This window comes from Oryctolagus cuniculus, chromosome 7, assembly GCF_964237555.1.
Source record: "Oryctolagus cuniculus chromosome 7, mOryCun1.1, whole genome shotgun sequence".
NCBI classification, from domain to species: Eukaryota; Metazoa; Chordata; class Mammalia; order Lagomorpha; family Leporidae; genus Oryctolagus; species Oryctolagus cuniculus.
In genome coordinates, this window is record NC_091438.1 from 12,440,708 (window position 1) to 12,461,306 (window position 20,599).

Sequence of the window (20,599 nt, forward strand, 5' to 3'; positions counted from 1 at the left end):
ACAGTGCTAGGAAAAGCAGATAAACAAATGCACAAAATAAGATCTCTTCCTCTCACTATATCCAAAAAAAAAAAAAAAAAAAAAAACTCAAAATGGGTCAGACCTAAAAGTAAGACCAGGAATTATGAAACTGCTAAAAAGCAAATAGTTGAAGACATTTTATGGTGGCGATAATTTTTTTAAAAATTATTTATTTATTTATTTATTTGAGAGGCAGAATTACAGAGAGAGGGAAAGATGGAGAGAGGGGTGTTCCATCTGCTGGTTCACTCCCCAGATGGCCACAACAGCTCATCTGATCTGAAGCCAGGAACCAGGTGCTTCTTTCGGCCTCCTGCTGCTTTCCCAGGCCATTAACAGGAATCTGAATTGGAAATGGAGCAGCCGGGACTAGAACCCACGCCCCATGGGATGCCGGCGCTGCAGGTGGAGACTTCACCTACTACACCACAGCACCGGCCCCAGCAATAATTTTTTGTATAGAACCCCAAATGCACAGGCAACAAAAATAAATAGAGGCAAATGAAATTACCTCAAACTAAGAAGCTTCAGCACATCAAAGAATCAACAAAGCGAAGAGACAGGCAGTAGAACGGGAGAAATATTCACACACTATTCACCCAACAAGGGATTAACATCCAGACTAGGTAAAGTTCCAACAGCACCCATGTCCCGTGTCGGAGTGCCTGGCTTCTGCACGTGTCTCCCACAGGGTCGGGTCTGAGAGGCCAGTGAGCTGGGGCTGTGTCTCAGCCACTGCATGGCCAGCGTGGCAGCCCCAAGGCTCAGCCCTCAACACAGGCCAGCGCTCGGACACCTCTGAAGCCTGCCGTCCCGCTAATCTGTTGCAGACTGAGATGACCTCGCATCTGTCAGTGTAACAGAGCCAAGTACAGAGGGCAGAAGTGCCCTCCTGCACCCCAGCCAGCCCAGGACATCGGAATCTGTGGCTGCTGCTTCTGCACCACCTCCCAGGGGAGCCCCTGTGGACAGGCTGTGTCACTGCTCCATGCTGGTGGGTAGAAGCTCCTGAGCTTGTCCCGAAGACTGAGCAGAATCCTGCACGGAGTGCCAGGGCAAGCTGCTAGTCACCAGCTTGTCCCCGGCTCACCCCCATCTCTCCCTTGTCTCGTGCCTTGACGGGAGTCCATCCTGGGCCATGCACTCATTTGGGGATCAGGAACCGGGGGCACAGAGCTGGCAGGTGGGCAGTTCTGAGAGCAGGTGGGCATCCAGAAGCAGACGTGCCCTGCAGGGACTCTGCACGCTGCCCCAGGACAGGGGTCCTCAAAGGGCCCCTAAGAACTCAAGCCTGGGCAGCTGGCTTACAGGTTTCCTCTGCAGGCTGCCTGGGCAGAACACCGAGCTGTGTTCCGGCTCCCCAGTGCTGCCAAGGAAGACGACCGAGTGTTCGCCCAGGTGTTCGCATCAACAACAAAACCCTGCCTTGGTTAAGTGCAGCATCTTCACTGCTGGGAGCCTGAGACATACAATATCCATAGGTAGACTTGTGGCTGCCATAGCCCCGTGCACTTGGCCCCTTCTTAGCGTCTAAAGATAAGTTTGATGCTGACTAAAAAAAAAAAAATAAGAGCAGCATGGTGAGGTTGAAAAAAAAAAAAAGGCAGTGAGTGGGGGGGACATACAAGAGCCCAATTCCTCCCCCAAAGCTGGGCGGTGGGGGGCGGGGGTCAACCACTTAACCTCAGCTTCTTTATCTGTAAAATTTTCAGGCCTCCAGGAAATTGCTCTTCAGCTCCCTGTGTCTTAAACAAGTGTCCCTTTGGCTCTCGCCCCACCGGGAGGCTCTGTTTAAGGTGTCTTCCCTAACCAAGAGCTGATAAAGATAAATGAGCACCTTTCCCAACAATTACCCGGCTGGCTCACTGCTGAGAACGTGGGAGGGGGCCGGGGGTGGCTGGGGCACTCTCCTCCCGGAGCACATTTCCATGCCAGCACGTCTGTCTGTTTGAATTACAAGACTCACCCATCCGTCCTGCGACCACCCATGCCCTCCCCACCCTGGCCCCTGCTTGGGAGCATCGGATCCGTGTTGGGGGCAGCAGGCTGTCTCTGCGTCATCTTTCTCCCTCCCCTGCTCTTGCACTGAAAACTGGCTACTATTGTGTTTTGCCAAAAGTAGTATGAAAAGACCCTAAAATCGAGACAGGTGGGTAAGCAGCCTAAAGGCGCTCTGGTTTCTCCCCTAGCAAATCCATCCACTAGAGCAAAAAGCACCACTTGGCCGATGTTTGTGCTCACGGACCTTTTTTTTAAAGAGGAGCTGCAAAGCCAGGTTGTCCTCAAGCACTCGGACTGTGTAGACATGGCTGCGGTTCACCCCCACACTCCTCCCAGCCCCCCTTGCAAAGGAGCAGCGCCAGGAGGGAGCCAGGACTTGGAGCCAGCCCTGCAGAGCCACTGCGTCCTGCTCACCCAACGCACCCTCCTCCCAGCCTGAGGCATGGCAGGATCTTGGCAGCCGGAAGTCTCTGCGGCTGCACTTGAACTTCCTTGTGGGGCTTCTCCTAGCAGTCCCCCTCATTCTGCTTGTGCAGGGTCAGGGGGAGGGGCACACGGCTGAGGTGTGGGAATGGCTCCGCTTGTTAATCATTCCCCCCCACACTCTTGTTTGCTACATGCACCCTGAGGGTTTGGCACTGGGTGTGTTTCTTATAAATCTAAATGATGCATTTGGGTTCGAATGAGCCATACAAGTGCCCCTGTCTTGGCAGGGAGGTATCTTTGCTTTAGGAAGAAAAAGGAAATAATCCTACTTAGGAAGGTAAAGTTGAGGGGGTGGTGCCTTTTGATAAGGACACCCATAAAATGAGTAAGAACACGTTTTATAGGAGCCGGAATCTTTACCGGCAGGTCACCGGGAAGGCTGCAGGGGGGAGGGGCGGGCATTCTGTTCCAGGGAGCGGAGAGGGAGAAGGACATGTCCCAGAGCCGATGACAGGTGCCACCTTCCTACCCCGAGGCCACATTCAAGACACCCTAGGCCACAGCGACTCGGATAATATTCACTACCACCCATGGAGGGTCTGCTACGTGCAAGGCACCATGCCTGTGCTACCCGTAAGAACCCATTCAATCTAACAAGCAGCCTGCTTCCATTTCACGGATGAAGAAACTGAGGCTCTGTGCAGCCCATTCACTCAGCCAAGATTACACAACCAGAAAGCAGCAGAGCAGAGAGCAAATCCCCCGGGGGGCGGGGAGGGGACTGTTATATTCCCAGACCCCCACTTGATTGGCAAGTGCCCGTTTTTGTATCCGTTGTGACTTATTTAGTACCTACTTAGTATTTCAGGCTCCTTAAGATGTATGAAGGTGGCTCACACATAAACCTGTACACCTGTATTCATAGCAATTTATTTGTAGCAGTCCAAAACGAGAAATTACTCAAATGCTCTTTAATGGGTCAAGGTTAACCAAACCGGTAGATCCACACTGTGGAAATCTACCCAGTAGTGAAAAGGAACCGACCATTGGTACATGCACCCACTTGGGCGATCCTCAATGGAATTATGCTTACTGGAAAACCCAAGCGCTTTCCTTGGAGCCTGGAGTCAGCTCCAGAGGTCTGGCCAGCAACAAGCCTGGAAGCAAAGGCTTCAGAGCCCAGCCCCTTCTCTACTGGGCAGAGTCCCTGCAGGGTGCAAGGACAGGGCGAGAGTGGATAGCAGCCCTGTGGGCTGTCTCTGGGGCTCAGCAGATTGAGCGTGGACTTGTATGAGGTTCAGCAAGACGGGGCTGCCAGGGCTGCGGGGGACACACAGCTCCCGGTACCCCCTGCTTCCCTCTTGTCTGCCCACCCCTCCACAGCCGTGGAGGCCCCTGTGTGCCATTGCTCCTGTCCTCAGAGCTGTTTGCTGCCACGGGTGTTCCAGCAGCTCCGTCGTCAGGTCCCAACTTGATCCCACTTCCTTGTTTGGCTCCAGCCTAGGCTGCCCTGTCTGCTCCCACCAAGCCTCACCCCGACCTCACGCTCATTGTACAAGTTTCAATCAGTGCATTCCAGACTCAGCCCCTTGCACGCACAAGACGTACACAGCTCACACCCACGTCAACACCACCATGCCCTCGGCCTCTGGGTGGTTCTTGGCGAGAGGAGACTTCGGGAGGCCCAAGCTCAAGGCAGTCTGGGGACAGCACCAAGCGTGGGCCCCGCCAGCTCTGGAACTGCACAGAGCCAGGCACCGGCAGCAAATACCAGCCTCCCAGGTGAGAGCCGTGCTAGGCAAAATGCATGGTGTAATTTAGGTGAAAAAGCATTGTAATGAATGTGTGCAAGAAAAGAGAGGGCCCTTAATCCCATCATAACAGCTTTAACTGGAAGGGTTTCGAAAGCCAGCTTTAGGGACCAAGCGGCCAGGCCAAGCCTCATCTACAAACCACAGAGAGAAACAAGGGGATAAAGCTGCAAAGAGGCTGACAGAAGAGGGAGGCGCGAGGAAGAGGCCGCGGGGGACAATTACGCGCAGACCCACGGGAAATGGCAAATGCCATTCGATTCTTGGGAAGCCAGAGGATGACAGATTGTCTCCAGCTGGACGGTGGGAAAACAGACAAAGATCAAGGAAGAAGAGAAAGCTGGGGTGGGGACTCTGAGAGGCGTCTCACCCACTCTCATCCTGACACTGAGACCCACGGAGGGCCAGGGGCTGGCCTGAGACCCTGGCTACTCCCTGGCCAGCTGGGACCAGAATTAAGCCATCATAACTGTGGGCGCAGCCTGTCTGTCCTACCTGACATGCCGGATCCCTGCAAATGTGAAACTCCACCAGCGTTTCCCCTCCACAGATCATCCCTGCTAAGAGCGATTCCTTCCCCGTGCTGTGAGGCCCCCAGGTGTAAGGGAGCCCACCCCAATACGTTGCAGTATCCAGGGTTCAGCGTTGTGCCCAGGGCAGCAGGACCCTGGAGGCGGGTCCCTGCAAGATTCTGCAGTAGACCGTATGTCATCATACAAAGATGTTCATTGTCATGGGCACCACGCCGTATAAAAAGCGTGGGAAGAACTGGGTAAAGGAAGTCACGGACAGCTCCTGACACCGTGCACTGGAGGACTCAAACCCTTTGCCAGAGTCCCCTGGTTGCTGGGTGGTCACGGACATCCATCGTCACTTTATGTGTGGGATGTGCCAGGCACAAGCGCCACCCTGGTGAGGCAGCAGGCAAAGAGGAAGAGAGAAGTGACCACTGTCAGATACTGTCCCTGTCCTCGGTCCCCTGGCAGAGTCGAGGCCGTGACGCCAGCAGGAGTCAGGGAGAACCCAGAGGCAGACAAGAGGAGCAGCCACAGAAGTCCCTTGAGGTGGTTGGAGGCAACCGGATGACACAGGGAAAGGCAGGAAGCAATGTCAAGGCTGAGTCCAAGGCCAGCACACTCCACTGGGCAGAGAGCAGTGATGGGAGCCAAGGGGAGACCTGAGGAGGCCTCACTGGTGTGAGGAAGGCCAGCCTTGTTATGACATCAGATACCTGGGTATGTGTTTGTGTCTCGGACACAGATGCCCCTCAGCTTCTGATAGGGTACACCCATCAGAGGTATAGAGAGTTGTTCAATATAAAAAGTTAATGAGAAAGGAATCTTAATGAAGAATGGGATGGGAAAGGGAGTAGGAGGTGGGACGGCAGTGGGGGTGTGAAGGTAGGTTTGGGGAGAAGATCCACTATATTCCTAAAGTTGTACCTATGCAATTTGTATTCATTCAGTAAAAGCTTTCTTCAAAGTAAAAAAAAAAAAAAAAAAAAAAAAAAAAAAAAAAAAAAGAAAGAAAGAAAGAAAGAAAGAAAATGCATTGAATACCTAACCTGCGAAATGGTGTAGCTTAGCCCAGCCTACATTAAACAGGCTGGGAACACTCACAAGAGCCTACAGCTGGCTTGAAGTCTGAGGTCCCGAGAAGCCCTTCTCTTGAGCAACTCCATACTCAAATTAGAGTAAAATTCAGTAACAGAAACACAGGCCGGAACCGCAAAGCAACTTGAACTTGGTACGTCGGTGTGTTTTGGGTGATGCAGAATGTGCTCATTTTATTTTGTTCCTGTAGACGGTTTCCAAGGTATCGCGAAGGCCATACAAATGGCAGCGGATATTTGGGGTTCAAACCCAGGCAGTCTCACTCAGCTAAGAACCCATTTTTAAACTACGCCAGCATCCCTGACTCCCTGAGAAAGGCAAGCTCTGTCAGTTCTCACTGACTGCTCATCCATTCTTTTCATTCTTCCCCTGTACAAAAATTCCTGAGAGGAGCCAGCGCTGTGGCATAGAAGGTTAAGCCTGCAGGGCTAGCATCCCCTATGGGCACAGGTTTGAGCCCCGGCTGCTCCACTTCTGATCCAGCTCTCTGCTGTGGCCTGGGAAAGCAGTAGAAGATGGCCCAAGTGCTCGGGCCCCTGCACCCACGTGGGAGACCTGGATGAAGCTCCTGGCTCCTGGCTTTGGCCTAGTCCAACCCAAGCTGTTGTGGTCATTTGGGGGTGAACCAGCAGATGGAAATATCTCTCTCTCTCTCTCTCTCTCTCTCTCTCTCTCTCTCCATCTCTGCCTTTCAAATAATATTAACAACAACAACAACAACAAAAAATCCTGAGAACCAAAGCCCAGCTGAGACTGGTAAAAGAAAGAGAACACACTCTCACGCAACCCATTGTTGAATGTAACCCAATACGCCCCAGGCGCGGTGCCCAAGGATCCTGCTCCCTCACCCAACTGCAGATCCAGCAACCCCTCTCTCCACCCCCACGCAGTGTCCTCTTCCCTCCAGCAGCATGAGAGACCCCCAGGAGGCCCCAGCCCTACTCCCTTCCCAGGGTCTTGGAGGGTGCACTTTCCTGCCATCCAGGCTCTGGGTTCTGCCCGGAAGTCAAGAGAGCAGGTTCTCCCAGACCTGCGCCCTGTTGGTTCACTCAGCGGCATGCAGTGCAGCCTGGCCAGGGGCATGCTACCAGCCGCTCACAGAGCCTGCCTCCGAGGCAGAGAGACCCTGCAGCCTCAGTTTCACCAGGTAGAGCCTTTCTCCACCCTGCAAATCTGCCAAGACCCTGGGGACAGACCCTGGACTGGGGACCTCTCTCCTGCTCCCCGAGGGGCACAAGATTGAGAAGAGGAGGCAAGAAGGACCCCGAAAGACAGAGGCTGCCCCCCGAGGCGTGAGTCCACAAGAGACACCGGATGGGCAGCTAGAGACAGACCTCAGTCTAGGGAGTGAGCTGCGTGTTACAGAAATCTGTGCCCACAATCTATCAAACACCTGCGGTTCCGCCTGCCACCAGGTGAACGAACGGAGTGGGTGGCTCCAGCTGGGCGTGCTCGCTGGTGGGCACCACTGGGCTCGCCTCTGCTCATGAAGTGCTTGTTAGGAACGCTCCTCTTCCCTTCTTCATCTTCCTCCTCTCTGGTGGCTGGCAGGGAAGCCCCAGTGCCCAGAGTCCTGGAGGGGAGGGCAGGACTCGCCCTTGAGGGCCCACAGAGCATTTCAGTCCCAAGCCTAGAAACCCACGCTTCCCAGCTCCAGCCTCTGCCAGTGGAGAGGATGGTGTCCCCGAGGCCCCCAGGGGAGCACACAGCCAGAAGGAGGGATGGGCTGGCTTCCGGGGTCCCCCTCCCCAGCCGAGCTGCTTCCGGGAGCCGCCCACCTATGTCTCCACTTGCTAGCCCCTCCTGGCCGTCCTGGGATCCAGCCTCAGCAGAGGCCCTCGTGGCTCCGGCCCCCACCCCTGCAGAGTCAAGTTCAAACCTTGCTCCTCTTCCGAAGCCTCTTTCATGTGGTTTCTGTCTAATCTGAAAACCCCTCCCTCCCCCATTGTCTCTGTATTTATGAACTGTTTCTTAAGTCACCTTTTGAAAAACCTGGTGCCTAGCAAAGTCCGTATTGCACATGTGGATGGTTCCTGCGTCTACCAAGGATCCTGATCTCTCCCCCACCATCAAGGAGGGGGGCGGTGAGTTTGGTGTGCATACAGAGCCAGGCTCTGCCAAGCGTTGGCCCCCTGCTGGCCCGCAGAGAAGGGGCAAGATGGAGAGTGGCCTCTCCCTGGGCCTTCTGTCGTCAAAGTTCAGGGAGGAAGAGGTGTGCGGCCCTCCACAGGGGCTCCTGTGTTCAGGCACCCGGCCAAGCACTCCAAGAATGGGTGTGGCCTCATTAGGGCTGGGAACACTTCCGCAGGAGGATTTGTTCATCCCTTGTTAGTACCTGGTTAGAAGAAGAGGAATTAGGCTGGGGGTGGGCAGACTCAGTGCTGGTACCCAGGGCTGGCCACCTGCCCCTGTGCCTGCTGGGTCCCGCCGGCGCCCCTGCCACAGTGCGCCCTGGAATACAGGCACCTGTCCGAATGTCCCTGATTTCTCAGAGCCCACAGAGCCGGCTGGGTTTCCGTTGGCCAAAGCTCCTTGCTCACCGCACGGTTCAGTGGCCTCAAAACCTGACAACAGCTCTGGTTCCGCCAAGGAGGGAGCTGGGTTGTTTCCGGGGCGTCAGCCGCACATTCCTCCTGAGACTGCTTGAGGCAGCGGCACGCCGGCTTGCCCACTCTGTGCGCCGATGGTGTCGAGAGAGACAGCTGCACACACTCCGCACGCGTGCACAAGCCCATCAAACCTGCTTTTTTTTTCTTCCCGCCAGAGGCCGTGCAGCCTGCCTTAGAATGCCCCTCTGCTAGAGCTAAATGATAGCTAGGGTTTGACAAGTTACACTTGTGGTTTTCAAAAGAAATCTTTTTTTTGCACGGAACTACCTTTCTTGGCATAAAATAATTGGAAAGTCCCTCGGATATCTCAATAAAACACATCAAAAGTAACTTTCTCTGGCTTGTTTTGACACGTCCACTTGTGGTTTCTGTCAACTTTAGCTAAACATCGGGTTTTCTCAGACAGAACAACCCATTAAAATATTCAACAGAAAAAGCAAATAGATATAATTCCCTCACTGTTTGCCCATTTTCAACTAAAAGGCAATATTGAAAGGAGAGGCCAGCCCAACTCAGAGCACATTTTTCTGATTCATACATTTGCCATAATTATTTGCATAGGATTTAAATGTCTAAGCCCTGGATCCTACCCTTTTTAAAAATGCTGCATTGTGAAGCCGAAACATACTGAGTCGGTTTCGTATTTACAAAGGATTGTCCAGTTCTATGCAGCCTGATAAAAGTTGGGAGAAGGTGGGTAGGTCTGAGATTAGAATGCTAAGGCGGGCGCTTTAGACAAACATCTTCCTGGGAGATGAAGGGGGATCTACCCGGTGACCCCCAGATAATGCTGTTCTCAATTCTCCCCTGGACACATCAGACGGAATGAACCTGCAGAAAGCGGACCCTGGACCCAAACAGAAGCTGAGGCCCCTCGTTGCACGGATGGGGCTAGAGCTGAGCTACAGGTGGGCATCGCGTTTGCTGGCAGCTGAAGCAAGAAGGAAACACACCTGGGGGCATCATTTTCATTTTTCTAACCAAACAAAAAGCATGTACAAGACAAAGCCAATCTCCTCCCAGAGCGACATTTAAGCAGGAATCTGAGACAAGAGTTCTTACGCAAGGTCATTTGGGAATATCAGAAGTCTCTTTGGGTTGAATTCGGGAACAAATGGAAAGATACATTTGCCATAATTATTTGGCCAAACAAGCATTTTTTTCCTAAGCTTTCAGAAAGGCAATGACAGTTCTAGTTTTTTTTAAGATTTATTTATTTTATTTTACTTGAAAGGCCGCACACAGAGAGAGAGAGAGAGAGAGAGAGGTCTTCCATCCGCTGGTTCACTCCTCAGATGGCCGCAACGGCTGGAGCTGCACCTATCCAAAGCCAGGAGCCAGGAGCTTCTTCTGGGTCTCCCACGGGGGTGCAGGAGCCCAAGGACTTGGGCCATCTTCTACTGCTTTCCCAGGCCACAGCAGAGAGCTGGATCGGAAGTGGAGCAGCCAAGACTTGAACTCTTGTCCATGTGGGATGCCGGCACTGCAGGCGGCGACTTCACCCGCTACGCCACAGCACCAGCCCTGATAGCAATTCTGTTTGTTACTCAAGGAAAGTTGGGTGAATATCGTGGGGCAAGTGCAGGGGATAATGTACAGACCTGTGCTCCTCCCAGCTCTCACCCCCGCTCATAGTCTGGGGATGGGTTATTTGCTGCTCATGGACTTGCCGGTATTTTATACAAAAGTGAGGAAGAGCATGGAGAGGAGAAAGTGGAAGTCAACAGAGGACAAAATTGCTCTACATGAAAATGGTGGGGGCCAGCGCCGTGGCTCACTTGGTTAATCCTCCACCTTCGGTGCCAGCATCCTATATGGGCACCGGTTCAAGTCCTGGCTGCTCCTCTTCCGATCCAGCTCTCTGTTGTGGCCTGGGATGACAGTGGAGGATGGCCCAAGTGCTTGGGCCCCTGCATCCGCATGGGAGACCAGCACCTGGCTCCTGGCTTCGGATCAGCGCAGCGCCAGCCGTAGCGGCCATTTGGAGAGTGAACCAGCGGAAGGAAGACCTTTCTCTCTGCCTCTCTCTCTCACTGTCTATAACTCTACCTGTCAAATAAAAAATAAAAAGAAAAGAAAATGGCGGGAGGTAGAAATGGAGCCGGCATTCTAAATGAGTGAGGAGCTGCTGTGGGAGAGACGGGTGGGGAAGACGCCAGCTGCCACCGTCCTGGGCTCCCTGTGTGCTGGCCTGGTCGGAGCACTTTGCATATTCTTGCTTTAACTCCTTTTCTTTTTTAACTTTTTGAAAGTCAGAGGCTGTTGCCGCAGCTCACTAGGCTAATCCTCCACCTGTGGCGCCGGCACACCGGGTTCTAGTCCCGGTCGGGGTGCCAGATTCTGTCCCGGTTGCCCCTCTTCCAGGCCAGCTCTCTGCTGTGGCCCAGGAGTGCAGTGGAGGATGGCCCAGGTCCTTGGACCCTGCACCTGCATGGGAGACCAGGAGGAAGCACCTGGCTCCTGGCTTCGGATCGGTGCAGAGCACCAGCCATAGCGGCCATTTGGGGGGTGAACCAACAGAAGGAAGACCTTTCTCTCTGTCTCTCTCTCTCACTGTCTAACTCTACCTGTCAAAAAAAAAAAAGTCAGAGAGACAGACAGAGATCCCCCATCTATTGCTTCCCTCCTCCCCAGATGCCACAACAGCTGGAGCTGGGCCAGGCTGAAGCCAGGAGCCCAGGGCTCGATCCCGGTCTCCTCCTTGGGTGACTGGGACTCAGCCACATGGGCCATTACCTGCTGCTCCCAGGGTGCATGACAGCAGGGAGCTGGATCTGGAGCAGAGCCAGCACCCCAACCCTGCTGCTCCCATAAGGGACGCAGTGTCTCAAGGGGCATCTCAATTGCACTCTGCCAAACACCCGCCCCATTCGCACTTCCGCCTTCATAACAGCACCGTGTGGCAGCTTCTTGCATTGTCCCCATTTCACAGAGGTGGAAACTGAGGCAGAGGCTCAACACTCCCAGAGGTCAGACAGACAGGAATGGAGCCTGAATTCATACCTGGTTTATTCCGGGTGACAAGGTGTTCCGGCTCTGCCTTCACCGTTCCTGCAGGACAATCTGGATATGCTGAAAAGTGGATCAGAATTACTGCTTTCCAATTCTTAGAGCTGTCCTTGGGTTTGTTTTGGAAGCAACAATGTGTGGAGATAGGCCTCAGACGATGAGTTAGAGAAGTCCATTGTATGTGTGTTGCTCATTTCAGGAGTGAAGTGGGGCCGGCGCTGTGGTGTAGTGGGTTAAGCTGTCACATGCAGTGCCGGCATCCCATACGGACGCTGGTTCGAGGCTTGGCTACTCCACTTCCGATCCAGGTCTCCGCTAATGCACCTGGGATAGCAGCAGGAGATGGCCCAAGCCCTTGGGCCCCTGCACCCAAATGGGAGACCCTGAAGAACCTCCAGGCTCCTGGGTTCGGATCAGCCCAGCTCTGGCCGTTGCAGCCAACTGGGGAGTGAAGCAGCAGACAGAAGACCTCTCTCTCTCTCTCTCTCTCTCTCTCTCTCTGCCTCTCCTTCTCTCTCTCTGTAACTCTTATTTTCCAATAAATAAATAAATCTTTTTTTTTTAAAAAATAAAGGAGTGAAGTCAGTGCTCCTGGGAATTATTTCAAACAATTCTTGATTCCTGCTCTGTACGGAGCTAGGTTTGGGGGTCATAAACCCAACAGGGTCTCTTCTTGCCTTTGAGGAGTTAACAGTCCTCCAGGGATATTAACCAGCAGTGTCAGTTAGAAAACTGAGGCCGGGCTCCACAGCAGGTGCAAGTCGGACTGGAAACCCAGGAGAAAAGACTCCAAGTGGGCAGCGACCTTGAGAAAGGTGGGGCCTGCACCTGCAGCCAAGGACAGGAGCAGGCTGAAGACGCTGGAGGAGGGGAAGCAGGCTAGGCAGGGATGGACCAGGGCAGGTGAACCATCTAGCGAGCTCCATCTGGATGCAGAATGAAGGTGGGCCAGAGAGGGGCACAGCTAGAAATGGGGCCCAGGCAGCTGAAAGGGAAGTCAGCACGGGGGGTGAGCTAGCAGCCCAGAGCAGGGATGAGGGGCTGGGGCTGATCCCCACAGCGGGGACTCAGGAGGTTTAGTGATTGGCTGGATTTATGGAGGTAGGGAAAGCCAGAGGGAGTCAGAGAGACAGAGATGAGGGGGGTAGACAGAGAGGGAGAGGGGAAGGAGAGGGAAAGGGGAAGAAGTCCAGGGGCAGTCCCAAGTATCTGGCTCAGGTGATGGGCAAATGGTTAATGTGGGGATCAGAAGCAGAGACGATGGAGTGCAGAGAGCCAGGGCAGGGCAGGGTGAGTGGCGAGGGGCTGCAGGAAAGCAGAGAGACAGAGAAGGAGCAGGTGAGCTACCCAGTGTATGGCTCTGGAACTGGGCAGAAGGCTGCAGGCCAGGAACGCCAGGGCAGGGCTAAGGGGTCGTAAATGGTTGCCTTAGGAAGAGCAGCAGAAGTTATAATAAAAATGTCACCCCTCCAGGCTGAGCCACTCTGTGAGGAGAGGCGGTCACAGGGACAGCTCCAGCAAGACCTCCTCCGGCATCCCGGGCAGGTGCACAGAGACTCAGCACACACGCCCATCCCTCAGTGGTTCCCTGAGCCTCCAAGTGCTGTGCTCAGCACCAGATCTGTCATGGGATGAATTGGGCCTCCTCAAATTCACGCGGGAGTCCCCAAGCCTGGCACTTCAGAACATGACTGTATCTGGAGATAGAGCCTTAAAGAGGTAATTTAGGGTGGGCCCTAATCCAATCTGTTTGCTGTCCTTATAGGAAGAGATTAGAACGCAGACACACACAGAGGGGCCATCAGTTGAGAACACAGGGAGAAGACGCTGTCTACGAGCCAGGGAGGGAGCTCACAGCGGAAGCCAACCCTGCCCACACCTTGATCTCACACCTGCAGAGCTGCGAGAGGTAACCCCAGGCTGTTCAGGCTGCTCAGTCTGTGCCGCTTTGTCGCGGCAGCACCAGGAGACCCACCCGGGGACATCACCTTATTGCCCCATCACTCTCGGGCAGGGAGTGGGGGCGTGCAAATGAGCAGCCTCCCTGACACGCCAATAAAGGATGGAACAGAGGCCAGAACACCAGGAACCCGGAGGAGGGAGGGACAGCGGCGGTCACCATGGAAACCAGCCTCCGAGGAGGGACCTCAGTGTCAGCCACTGGGCAGGACTCAAATCTAAAGACGTTTGCATGCACCACTTGTCCTTGTCCTTCTGCAATATCAAACCCAAGGACATGCAGACAGATATGGAGTCACCAGCCTGAGCTGGCGGCATGGGGGGCCCCCAACTAGCTGAAGGGCTAATCTTCCGGAAAGCCTACTCTTAGAACTAAGAACCACTGTGCAAGAGGCATAAGCCCCTCCCAGCACAGAACTCCTCCCGGAGAGGTAATTAGTGCCGTACGGCCCTCCTGGCTGTCGCTGGCCCCTGGGTCCGAGCGCTCCCTAGGGCAGTTCCTAATTCTGGGCACACTGGCCGTTCCTCAGCAGGGAGTGATGCTTATTGGCCATAAAGCTGAGCCTTGCCAAGACATCTGGTCCTCGGTCCCTTTCATTAAGACGTTTGAAGATCAAAGAGAGAGTGCAGGCATCGGCCCCAGCCCTGTGCCAGGACAGCATGGCCATGGACACCTGCCATGAGCGCTGGGGACAGGTCTACAGCTGAGGTACTGACGTTAATAGCGATGATGATCATTTTTGGGTTCAGGGTTCTACAGATCGGATCCAGAGCTCCTGGTAGATCCATGATCCCTGTGAACAGCCTCACGTGGTTCTCGGTGGTCTCCATGAGGAGGTGCATGGCACAGACACCAGCAGGGTGGAAGGGGCCATCGCGGGCTTGTCCTTCACCCGGGGGCAAAGATCCCTGTCTGGGTGAGTCCCTTGTTGGGCTCCCCTTTCACCGTCCTGGCCCCACACAAAGGCCTTGTTCCCAGACTGCTCAGCGCTCCCCTGAGACCCCACCCCATCTCATCATCTACAGTCTCTGCTTCAGTTTCCTCCCAAGATTCCCAGCCCACTGCGGTGCCTTGCTGCACTGAGTGCTCACCTACCTACGTGCCGCCATGCACCAGACCCACCAGGAGTCCCGGTAGAGGGAAGCCTCCACCTTCCTCCTTCCATCACCCATGGCCCTGGAAACAGAGCCCCGCCTACAGGAGGAATTTGGAAATCAATGAATGCAAGCTGATTTCTCAGATAAGCAATTACTAGGGTCAGTAGTTGGTTGAGAAGAGAAAAACAAGAGAGTAGACAGTACAAACTCAAGTGGGTGGGGGACATCGCGTTACCAGACGAAGTGATCCATCTTTATTCCTCTGTGTGTTGAGAGTGCTCTGAGTCTCGTTCTCTGTCAATATGCTATTTTCTTTTGGTCCTTTTGATTTGGGGTGTGTGTGGAATAGATGTGTTAGTTTCAAATTTGTCACTGTAACATACAAAGTGCTAGAAAAAAGATGGGGGCTAGCTAAACCAAGGCTAAGAATAGAATCTAATTTATGCAAGTTGATTATACTTGTAGCAAGAGTGATAATTAGAGATATTTTGAAAAAAAAAACCTGAAAGTGAAGATAATTGGAAGATTTATTTCTCCTAGGCTACTCGATAGGAAAGAATGAGATCTTTAATTACATTAATAAGAAAATAATTATTGATAGTCACAAATAATGTCTCTACTTGGTTCGGGGAAGCAGACACCCTGCTAGAACTGTCTAGTCCCTTTAAAACCTAAAGAGATTTTTTAATAATAAAGACAAACTCTGAAGAGAAGAAGTCAATCACGGGAAGATTAAGAGTGATGCTCCCTTTATTACATCTGCAATAGAGAATCATCACAGCCAGGAAGAAGAAAGCCCGCAGAGGAGAATCCGTGAGCCTGGGGTTGCAGCTCCAGGCCTGGTGCTAGCCTGGGGGAGACGCTGAGCCCTGGCTGGCCTACTGGGGCTGTCCCCGAGAGGCCCTCTGGCTTCTTTCAGGCCCCTCGTTCATCTGACTCTCGTCTTCCCTGACCTCGGCCGCCTGCCTCCTGCAGGGCCAGCTCCGGACCAAGGTTAGCTCTTCCTCCAGGGTCAGCCCTCCACCCTCTGCTCCTCCGCTTTGCACGCCTCCTCCAGGCGCGGCTGCCCCTTAGTTCCAAGCATCAGTTCCCTCCTGAGAGACTTGATCAGCACCTGCCCCGCCCCAGAACTGGAGGCCCAGAGCAGGTGGATCCATGAAGGTTTCCCTTCGTGGCTAAAGACTTCCCCCAAACCATGTTTTCAGCTGATCTCTGTCTTGTGTCTCTGTGCACAATGGGCTAGGACCAAGCATGGGACACAAGGCCCCTCACAATATGAACCAATCCATTCCTCCTTCACTCCCTCCCAACCCCCCATCTTCAAGCATGCCGTCCTGACTTCCCCCATCCTTAAAACTGTCTCTTCCTCGTCTTCAGGCCTCTGAGTTCTTAGAGAGACAACAGTTCTGCATGACCATATGCCACGCCATCAGCGCTCGTCTAGCTGGAGTCCCAGGGCCGAGACAGCATCATCTGCCTGTTTCTCTCTCTTACACCACCCTGGGGGCTACTTCTGGGCTAAGAATTTTCCTGACTCTGGTGGCATTCCCAGGCCAGAGCAAAGGCCTGGAACTACACTAAAACCTGAGGATGGATAAATGCGTTTGGCCACAAAACAAAATTTTAATGAACATTAAGAGACAAATCATGGAAACCATTGGCAAGTAGTTGGCAGGCCATAGGATGGAAAATTTTAGAGCAGAGATAGAGAGACACATAATGAACGCTTGTCTTGCACTGGCTTATGTGCCAGGCACCATGCTAAATGTCACCCAAACCTCGGTCAGAAGAGGGTGGATTCACAGGTCCATGTTCCCTGATCTCGGCTTTTTGGAGGAGTAGGGGCACCGGATAGAGAGGGCAGGCCATGTCTGTGCTAGATTTCCATCACTTTAATTAAAATACCTGGCCGGCGCCGCGGCTCACTAGGCTAATCCTCCGCCTAGCGGCGCCGGCACACCGGGTTCCAGTCCCGGTCGGGGCGTCAGATTCTGTCCCGGTTGCCCCTCTTCCAGGCCAGCCCTCTGCTGTGGCCAGGGAGTGCAGTGGAGGATGGCCCAAGTACTTGGGCCCTGCGCCCTCGTGGGAGACCAGGAAAAGCACCTGGCTCCTGGCTCCTGCCATCGGATCAGCGCAGTGCGCCGGCTGCAGCGCGCTGGCCGCGGCGGCCATTGGAGGGTGAACCAACGGCAAAGGAAGACCTTTCTCTCTGTCTCTCTCTCTCACTGTCCACTCTGCCTGTCAAAAAATAAAAAAAAAAAATAAAAATAAAAATAATTAAAATACCTGAGCAAAGCTAATTTAAAAAGGAAACGGTGTATTTCTTCTCATGGTTTCAGAGGTTTGCAGCCCAAGAGTGGGCAACTCCACTGGTGTGCTGAGGGTGGTGGATGGTGGAACAGGTGAAGAGGAAGGCTTACGTGGTAAGCCAGGAAGCAGAGAGCCAAGACGTCCTCTTCCCCCGAGTCTGCGTGTCTCTTCTGATGAAGCCACCATGACTCAGCTAGAGGACTCCACCCTGACAGCCTGATCCAATCACTTCCCCAGGCCCCACCTTCAGGCTCCAAGAGTGGATTAAGTTCCATCCTGAACTCCCGAGCGTCAGACTCTGGGGACCTAGACTTCAAATGGCAATGGCATTGTAGCACAGTGGGTTAAGCCACCCTCTGTGACACCAGCAACCCATATCAGAGTGCCAGTTCAAGTCCCAGCTGCTCTGTTTCCAATCCAATTCCCTGCTAATATGCCTGGGAGAGTATCAGAAGATGGCCCAGGTGCTAGGAGCCCTGCCACTCACGTAGGAGAATAGGATGGAGTTCCCAGCTCTTGGCTTCAGCCTAGCCCAGACCTTGCTGTTTCCAAGCGGCCTGGCTTCCTTCTGTTTGCAAGCCCGGGGTCGAAGCTCTCGGGAACTGCTTACTTGTCTCCTGAGCAGTCCCCTGGGAGTCTAGTGAAATGAGATCAGAATTGTCACAGTGTCACACCACACCCACAAACGGTCCCGACCAACCGTGAGTGAGCGGAGTGAGTCAGGCGGGACAGACCAAAACCCTCGAAAGAAGCACGTATGACGTTATATATGACATGTGCATGTACCAAACCCTAAAGCTGGCCCTGAAGCAAGGATTTAGTTTGCAATACTGGACTCCATTTAGGGAATGCAGAGCAAGGGAGGTATTTGCACTTGGGTTCTAGAAGCTGCATCGTGAGAATTGGAATCATGTATGAAGATGGTGACAGTTTTTTACATGATGTCACCCAACTGAGCTCTCAGCAAGCGAGGCAAAAGCCCTTTACCAGGCCATCGCCCCTCTCAGCGTTTCCCTTCCAGCTTCCTCCACAACAGGAGCGCTAGGGAGGCAGGAGCCACGCCACCCCGCCAGCTCCCCGACCCGTGCGGGTGGCCTTTGGCCAAGGTTCTCAGCGGTTGTGTAAATGAGACACACCCCCACGACCTACAGCCCGCTCTGAGCAGTTGAGACGCTGGCCTCCAGGGAGGCCTGGTCTCCAGCATCACCCAGGGCTGCCCTGACGCAGGTGAGGGCTGAGTGATCAAGCCAGTTATCAAGCGGCGACACAGGTCTCCGGACTCTGGTCATATTTATTTTGAGCGTGCAGTGCACAGAGATGTATTTGGGGGAGGGGTTGTTTCTCAAAAGCCACTCTTAGGAGCGCGCATGCCCAGGTGTGCGCCTGGGACTGCGCCAGGGGCATCCTGCAGAGCCTGTGAGACTGGTCAGTGCTCTGGCTCTGCCCCAGACGTGAGGCTATGTTTCTGGGAGCAGGGTGCACGCATACACACACACACACACACACACACACACACACACAAGAGGCTCTGCCCGGGGCTGGGTTGGGGGAGCTTGGTGGGTGCCAACGGAGGTTCACATTCTCGGATTCATAAGGAGAACCTGCCGCAGGTCACCAGGCAAGGATCTGCTGTGCCCCCTTCTTCCAAGCACCCCCCGCCACACACACACACACACACACACACACACAGTGTGTGTGCACCTGCCTCCTCTCCTCCTCATCTGCAGAGGTCAAATACAGGGGAGCAATTCGGGGCCCACAGATGCGTGGGAAAGGTTCTGAGGGGCGCAAATGATGACGTGATTTATTTTTGAGTTGGAACGGCCAAGATAGAGCGAGGGCACGCCTGTGTTTGCTTACCCCATGGGTGCAGTCAACTCAATTTATCCAAAATTCCAACAAACAGAAAGAACTCATAAAGATTATTTTCATCTACAGCTGTAGACCTATGCAAAGCTAATTGATGTTTATTAGGATATCTTGGAGGATAAAGAAAAACTCTGAAGGACTTGATTATCCAGAGAGTCAATTACTTGCAAATTGTTTGGATGTTAAGAGTCAGTTAATACATTGTGAGTTCACATTCAGTCTGGCATTTGTGAGGTACATGAAGACACCACACGTTCTGTCAGTCGGTTAATGATATTCCCTCAAGACTGATCCATACAGAAAATCTCTGACTACATAGTAATTTGCTAGGATACAGTCTGCATATTAAATGATCATCTGGTTTTTTTCCTCTTTGTTTTTGCCTTGTTTCCCTTTCGCGTTCCTTATTTACATTCAGTTACTTCCTTCCACGTCCCCCCAAAAAAACACAGAAGGATATTGTAATTAATTTCTAATGAGAAATAATACGGATGCAGATATCATGTAGGGTGTTAACATCCCAATCTACAGACCGACCTCAGGGGGCTCAATTCTATGGCCAGGAGGCAGGCATGAGAAACAAATTGACTTCTGATAAAATGAGAATCCATGGATTATTTATTATCTGCAAAAAATGCAAGGACTTTGGTCAAAAGAGATCACCTGTCACAGGTTTGCTTTACTGAGTTTTTCAAAATCAGGATATTTCGTAAGTATGGTATGATGAGTTAATCATCTAACGTGTGACTATGCAAATCAGCTGCCATTGATCTCCCATTGTTGATCCATTCTGGGTTGTGCTGTTGGAGAATTACGTCTTCCTAGTACAGTAGACCAAGTATAATTAGGAGCCTTCACTACTGTCCTGAAACCTAAACGGATAATGAATATTCCAACAAATGCCAAAAAAATGACCATCAATGCCTTTGACAAAAGGCAAATGGATTATTTACGCAAATGGAAAACTGAACCTGACGAGTGGAATTTTCCAATAACAAGCTTATGGAGGAAAAGGGTTTTTGGATACCAATTTGGCTTAGAGCAACATAATTCCATAGAATGCCATGGCAGCAACTTTAGCGGCTGTTCCCACGGCCATGCACCGCGGTCTGCTTCCCAGCCAGAGACGGCACTGGGACTTTCCTAACTGCCTGTGCGCTGTCAGAAGTCATGAGCTGGTGATATTGGTGAGAACTCACAGCAGTAGCAGCCTAGAGCTTAGATGGTCTGTGTCTGTGTTTCTACTTTCTCCTTTTTCTCACCCTAAATGACTGATTTCAATTTGTCCAATTTTTAATAGTGCTGAATACCTTGCGATGATATGTGAATTCAATATTGTGCGTTTATTTCCACTGGGAATTTATTCTCATGGTCTGCTTAGAGCTGATAGGGGCTTAGAAATCTTCAGCTTCTTCCTTTTTGCAGATGAGAGGACTGGGATCCGTAAAGGTGAGATGATTTATTCGGAGATACAGCTGGAGACCATGAGAGGCAAGACTGGAACTCACAGCTCCCGAAGCTCACACTAGTGTAGTTTTTCTCTGCACCACTTTGTCTCAGTTGAACTTGAGACCACAGGAGAGGTAGAAAGCTTGGCCCACTTCTTCACTGATTTTAGAGAAACTTCTGAATGAAAAGTCAGTCTCGGTGGAGCTCTGTTACAGCACAGGCTATGATGTGTTTTAAAATATACTGTGAGGAATGATGTTCTATTCCTCAAAAAAAAAAATGGAATTACCATATGATCCAGCAATCACAATTCTAAGTATATATCCAAAATAACAGAAAGTGGGATCTCAGAGAGGTTTTGCACACCCGTGTTCAAAGCAGCACATTTCACAACAACCATAAGCTGGAAGCAACCCACGTGTCC